General features: G+C 43.2%; 1 pseudogene; it reads left to right on the top strand.

The window, feature by feature from the left end:
• The window catches only part of LOC102842409, a 9,877-nt pseudogene extending 8,787 nt beyond the window's left edge, over positions 1-1,090 (top strand).
• Positions 1,091-6,649: the final 5,559 nt, after the last annotated feature.

Here is a 6,649-nt window from a genome sequence, read left to right as displayed (position 1 = left end):
ACTAAGGTATGCTCATTATAAATGATGCAACGGTCAATCATTCAAAATCCAAGAGGCAACATTTACTTATGGACCAAGTTGAGAAGGGATGGGAAGTTGAGTGGAATGGAAATAGGAACCACAGGGAGGAAGGGAGATTACTGTTCTCGCGTGGAGAGAATTCCAATCATTAAGATGAAACTGAGTGTGTTACTGGTCGAATGCAAAGCTGATGATTTTGTCTGTAAACTTTAACTCAATCCACAGTAAAAAGTTAAAGAAAAAAGAAAAAACATTTCCATATTACCACTTCTCTTTCTCCTTTTTAACTTCTTACTAATATTTGTCCTCACCCTGAATGAATCAATGTGAGATACAAGAATATAATATTTTTTTAAAATCCAAGTTGCATTGTCCAAAATGGTTTTCTGATTGGTATGATTAATACTAATTAACAGTTATGTTCTGATTCTATGTGCTAAGTACTCTACATATAAAAGGGGCCTTCAAAAAGTTTGTGGAAAATGAAATTAAAAATTAATGAATTTTTTTTTTGAACTTTCAAAGTCCCCTCTTAGGAGTCCAGAGGAGGTTCTAGCTGAATGACAGCAATGTGAGGGAGCAGCACTTTAACCAGCAAATTCAGCTCGTCAAGAAATTTGTGAAAGCTGTTTCCAAGCCCAGTTGGCCTGACATGAATCCCATTAGGGTGAAGGAAGTGTACAGGCTGGAGGAGATGGAGAAGATTTTCATCAGGCTAGAGATGAAGACCATCAAGGGCTCCAGTGGCACACCCAAGCTCAGTTACACAGGGCGGGACGACCGGTGCTTTGTCCCCACTGGTCTCTACATGGTCAGGACAGTGAATGAGCCATGGACGATGGCATTCAGCAAAAGTTTAAGAAGAAGTTCTTCTACAACAAGCAAACCAAGGTCTCTACCTGTGTCCTGCCTGCAGACGCCATTGCCCCATTTCCCATCTGCTACTAAGAGCCAGTTCCTCTGGGAGTGGGGTGACGGCATCCGTGTGCACGACTCCCAGAAGCCCCAGAACCCGGACAAGCTGTCCAAGGAGGATGTCCTGTCCTTCATCCAGTCGCACAGAACCTGAGGGCCTTGGGATGCTCACCCTGCTGCCTGCCCTGTCACGCTCTAGGCAGGGTGCTCAGTGCCTGGGCCCCGGGTGCTGGCTTTCCCCCTCCTCATGGAATGGGACTGGAGTGCACTGTCACTGCAGCCTGGCCATGAGGTGGGCAGCCTCCTGGTCACCTCCCCTGAACAGCACCGTTGGGGGCCTGCAGAGGACACACACGGTGCTTCTGGGACCCCTTTTGGAACTGTTGGCCCTGCAGTAGGTTTGAGGTCAGTGCCCAGGGCACAGTGGGCTCATGGAGGACATGTTGGAGGGTAGCAGGGCTTGGGCTCAGCTGTTCTCTCTGTATCCTGTAGACTCACTTTTCTGAGTTCCATGCACAGCCCTGGAAGGTGGCCACCCCCCCACCCCCACCCCCGCTTGCCTTGTTTTTGTATTGGGCAGACTCTGAGTAGGGGGAGGCCTTTTGTCATGAGCTGGGCAAGAGGAGCTGCTGTGTAGATTAAGGTTTTGTTTCGTTGAACTTCCTGTTCTGATACCATGTTGGAGATTTTCGTGTCACCTTGCCCTGTGTCCTGTCCTAGCCTTCCTAGTTCTTCCCAGCCTAGACCTTTGGCAGGCCCGGTAGGCCAGGAAGGAAGGAACAGAGGCCCTATATCCCTGACCTTACCTTTGGATCCAGGAAGCAACTTCTCTGGATGTGACTGTCTCCTGGGGTTGGAAAGCTGCCCTGAGCCGCATCCTGTTTCATCTAAAATTTGGACAGGTCTAGAAGGGCAGGAAGCCGCTTAAAGACTTGCTATCATTTCTCCCCTCAGCTTTAGTGGCCCCACCAGTAAGAGGCAGCCCTGGGGTCTGGCCATGGCCTTGGCAGAGTTTGTGAGTCCAAGACTGCACCTCCCTGCCTTCCCCTCTTATGGTTTTCTTGTCCAGGAGGAAGTGCCATCTCCTTCCCTCTGTACTTCTGTATTCACTCCTGGTGGAGGGAAAAGGGAAGCTGGACAGTACCTGAGGGTTTACGGGGTGGGCATCTGTGGTAGTTTTTAATGGGAAGTAACTCTCTGAGATGCTCCTACTGGCCTCCCTAAGCCCCACCCCAGTGCTAGCCTGGTTTCCATGGAGATAGGGCAACGATTTTCCTTGAGGTTGGAATCGACTCCACCATGGGGGGCCATCCAGCCAGCAGCCAGTGCCACCCCTACTCCCCTCCTTCAGGCAGCAACACTGCTGAGATGCTGTTGTTGTTGTTATGTGCCGTGGAGTCCTTTCTGACCCAGCCACCCTGTACAGGGTTTCCGAGGCTATAAATCTTTACGGGAGCAGAAAGCCTCATCTTTCTTTAGCAGAAGAGCTGGTAGTTTCGAACTACTGAGACCTTGAGGTTGGCAGCCCGATTCATAACCACTACGCTACCAGAACTCCTTTGAGATGCTATATTTCCACCCAATTTTGGGTACATCAGCATGTCTCGCAAAATCTTGGATCATTAAAGATAAATGCTTAAAAACAAAAACAAAAACCTGAGGAAGCTGAGATTTCAGTGGAGTTCAATAAATTGCCCAGGTTATCAGAGATGGTGTGAGAATGAAAGTGGACGGCTGAGAGTAGGGCTCAGAGCAAGAATCGCCGCTTCAGGCATAAGAGCTTGCTCTGAGACCTGCTTCAGGCCGGGGCCATAAGGACAACCAGGCATGGCTAGGCAAGTCCCCAACAGAATGTCTCAAGAGACACAAATGCAGGGTAAAGAGCACACTCATAAAACTGTCACAGTTGAAGACTCACAGGCCAGGTGGCCGGAACAGGTAACAGATAAGATGAGGCCGGTAGGACTGGAAAAAGTCTTAGTACTATAGGTCACTTATGTGATGTTATGTTTAAATCTATTAGATCCTGCGCTTTCTGAATGCTCCATTGGGTAAAAGTTGTAATCCTAGTTTGCATATCCCCCTCCCATGGTGTGTCCCAAAACCCTATATAAGGTACGGTTTGTGAACTGCTTGGGGTCGAGCTTTGGTGAGCTGATGCAGTAACCCTGCTGTAACACTGCTGTAACACTGCTGAACACTACACTGCCAGCCGCCACTCGACCCTAGCATGCTAGCTTGAATAAAGCCCGCCTGCTTTTGCATTATCTTTGTCTCTTGGTCTCCTTATTGGGTGGTGGTCTCGGACCCTAACAATGGTAAGTGAAATGTGAGGAACTTAATCTAAACATGTTCTACTTTGAAGATACTTTCTTTGCACTTAACTCTCAAAGTGTGATTCCTAGGTCAGCAACATTAGCATCACCTGGCAACTCACTTGAAATGCACGTTTTCAAGGTCTATCCCAGACCTTCTCAATCAGATACTTAGGGGTTGGCACACAGAAACCTATTTAAGAAAGGCTTCCAGGTGATTCTAGGAGTCCTGGTGTGGCTCTGTGGGTTCATGTACCAGACTGCAAAGCCGTTTGAACTGCAAGGTCGGCGGTTCAAGCTCACCAGCTGTTCCTTGGAAACCCTATACAGGTCGCTATGGGTCGGAACCGACTCGACGGCACTTGACGACGACAACAAGGTGATTCTGACAATGAGCACTGCTAATTTAACCCTGGTGTCCTGATGTGGCACTGTGGGTTACCGCGCTGTGGGTTCATGCGCGCCAGACTGCAAAGCTGTTTGCACAGCAAGGTTGGTGGTTCAAGCTCACCAGTTGCTCCTGGGAAACCCTACTCAGGCTGGCTATGGGTAGGAACCAACTCTGTGGAGCTTAACAAGAATTGAATCCAAAGATGCACAAACTACAGTCCTAGAGTCAAATCTGACTCCTAGGTGAGAATAGCCTTGAGCAAAGAATGGATTTTATATTTTTATGAAGTGATCAAAGATGAAACAAAAAATTTTGATGAGAGAATGCATGTGGCCAGCAAAGAAGAAGTTTGCTGACTCCTGCTCTTGACTATGCTTTTCAGGAAACTGTAGTGACTAGACTTCCTCTTCTTGTTTGGTGGTGGTGGTGGTGGTTATGTGCTGTGGAGTCGGAACCGACTCATAGCGACCCTGGACAGGGTTTCCGAGGCTGTAAATCTTTACGGGAGCAGAAAGCCTCATCTTTCTCCCTCGGAACAGCTGATAGTTTCGAACTGCTGACCTTAAGGTTCGCAGCCTGATTCGTAACCACTACGCTACCAGAGCTAAATTCGTATTGTTTATTCCCCTAATAATTTATCACCGGACTCCTGGTGTGATGCTGTAGGATCAATGCTGTACTTCAAATCACAAGATCAGTAGTTCAAACCCATCAGCTGCTCCTTGTAAACCCCATGAGTTGAAATTGACTTGACAGCACTTAACAACAATTCATAATCAGTAATTATTGTTTGGCAGCAATGCCTCCCACAGTTTCTTTCTACCCCCATTTTTTTTTTTTTTTTTAGATCAATATATTTAGCAAAGTACCAGTGCTCTGTTTTACTTATTATTGTGCCTTTATATTGGCATATCTTTGTAGGTTTGCATTTGTAAAAAGAGTTCATGAAGAACATTTCCCCTGTGGCTGTTTCCTTGCTAACACTAAACTTCCTTGATGGCTAGGAGTGCTGTTTCATCATTTGTAAAGTCCCTGGGTGGTGTGCATGGTTAAACGCTTGATGACTAACCAAAAAGTTGGTGGTTTGACTCCACCCAGAGGTACCTCAGAAGAAAGGCCTGGCGATCTGAAAAATCAATCATTGAAAACCCTGTGGAGCATGATTCTGCTCTGACACACAGAGAATCACCATGAGTTGGAATCACCTTGAGGACAACTGGTGTGTTTTTTTACGTGTGTTATTTGTTTTTTGTTTGTTATTGTTTGTATTTAATTCTTTGTACATCTAAGCTCTCAGAGTAGTTGTTATTATACTTAAGAAGTGTATGCATTTTTCTTATGAAAATATATTTTATAAAATTAAGTAATCTTTTCATTGACTCTAAGCTACATTCTTGGCCTATTTTAAAACTGAGATAAGGATTTTTTTTTAATATCTGTGGTGTTTACAGTTGTTCTTGATCAGGCAATAGAGGTGCCATAGTTTTCAGTGACTACACAAATGGACTGGATCACAGCTGTTTATATTTCTAGAGTTGGAGCATAGTTGATACTACTTTTGTTGAGTGTAATTGCTATTTAAAATTTCTTTAATGAATATACCACATTTTAGTTTAGAAACAAAGTTTCTCTTTATACGGAAAAAAATGAGAGATGAAGAACATAAAAGAAGAATGTTTGTTGGAAGAATGATGACAGTTTCACATTTTCTTGCAGAACAGCAACCAAGTGCTCCAAATGATCAAAGGAAAATAGATGTATAGAATACTGCTCATATATGGAACTGTATATATGTTACATTTTGTCCACGAGAAACACACAAAAGAATTACCTGACACATGATAGGCAACAAAACATAAATTGAGAAAAAAAAAAAACCCTGCCAAAGTCTTGAAAATAAATGAAGGTTATTTCCAAGCAATAAGAGGTTTGTGTGAATAACTCATGCATCACACAAAACTTTCCTTAGTGTTTTGCTTCATATTTTATTTGGCAGAGTTTTGTATTGTTTAGGGATTCCTAAAATAATTGTGAGTCTTCTGATTTCTGTTGCCTTAAATTTTGTGAAACAGAATGTTAAGAACTATTAATGTATGTTGCTAAATTTGAAATGATTGTATGCTGATAAAAGCAACATAAATTTCATCATGCCTATTTTTAGATGCCAAAGTTTGGATATTACTTAGCAAACACACATACAGATGCTCAGACATATACATATCACTTTGTTGTTGTTGTTGTTGTTAAGTGCCATTGAGTCATTTCCGACCCATAAGAACACTGTATAGGGTTTCCAGGGAGAGGTTGCTTAATTATCTGGTTTCAGCCTTGCTTACTTAGAACTTATTTCCTAATTCATCTAAAATCTACTAAACTCAATTTTCTTTTACTGAAGTGAAAAGGGGGAGGATGCTCTTGGATGGTGGTTGTGGTGGTAGTGTGCAACGGAGTCAGTTTCGACTTATAGTGACCCTGTACAGGGTTTCTAAGGCTGTAAATCTTTATGAGAGCAGAAGGTCTCATCTTTTTCCCATGGAACAGCTGGTAGTTTCGAACTGCTGACCTTGAGGGTAGGAATCCAAATCCTAACCACTACACTATCAGAGCACCTTATGCTTTTGAATAAGTTTGTATAAAAAAACACTGGTAGATTGCTTCTTGTTTTTATTTTGTTTTTCATCTATTTGTTCAAGGCAGACATCTATATTCTATAATTCATACAAAGAAAGGCTCAGATTACTCTTCCAGAGTAACCATTTTCAACTTTAACTCCTAAACAGGAAGCAGAAATAAAGGAAAAGAAAGATCATTCAACATCAGGAAAGCATTGACCTTCATAACCCTCCATGATTTTTTTTTATTTCAAGTTAAATATAAAAGAGTGCTATATCAGTCTGTCTATACTGAAATGATTTGATGACTTTATTCATCCATTTGACATTTGTCCTTTTTCCAATCATAACAAGATGAACTAAAAAAACCGCTTAGTGTTTTTAGGAAACATTTT

Source organism: Chrysochloris asiatica, unplaced genomic scaffold, assembly GCF_000296735.1.
Source record: "Chrysochloris asiatica unplaced genomic scaffold, ChrAsi1.0 scaffold00008, whole genome shotgun sequence".
NCBI classification, from domain to species: domain Eukaryota; kingdom Metazoa; phylum Chordata; class Mammalia; order Afrosoricida; family Chrysochloridae; genus Chrysochloris; species Chrysochloris asiatica.
The sequence above is the reverse complement of the archived record's forward strand: the minus strand, read 5'-3'. Positions and strand labels throughout refer to the sequence as shown.